Genomic DNA, 467 nt, shown 5'->3' on the forward strand with positions numbered 1-467 from the left:
AGTTACATAGTGCATTCTGAGTATCAGTTCAGTCAGTTTAGTTGCTCAGTCATGTCCACCTCTGCAACCCCATGGATTGCAGCACGCCAGGCTTCCCTGCCCATCACCAACTTCTGAAGCCTACTCAAATTCATGTCCATCACGTTGGTGATGCCATACAATCTTCTCATCTTTGTCATCCCCTTCTCCTCCTGCCTTCAATCTTTCCCAGCATCAGTCTTTTCCAATGAGTCAGTACTTCACATCAGATGGCCAAAGTATTGGAGTTTCAGCTTCAGCATCAGTCCTTCCAATGAATATTCAGGACTGATTTCCTTTAATATGGACTGGTTTATCTCCTTTCAGTCCAAGGAACTCCCAAGAGTCTTCTCCAACACCACAGTTCAAAAGCATCAATTCTTCAGCACTCAGCCTTCTTCGTAGTCCAACTCTCACATCCATACATGACCACAGGAAAAACCATAGCC

The sequence above is a fragment of the Bison bison genome, unplaced genomic scaffold, assembly GCF_000754665.1.
Source record: "Bison bison bison isolate TAMUID 2011002044 unplaced genomic scaffold, Bison_UMD1.0 scf7180017864063, whole genome shotgun sequence".
Lineage (NCBI taxonomy): Eukaryota > Metazoa > Chordata > Mammalia > Artiodactyla > Bovidae > Bison > Bison bison.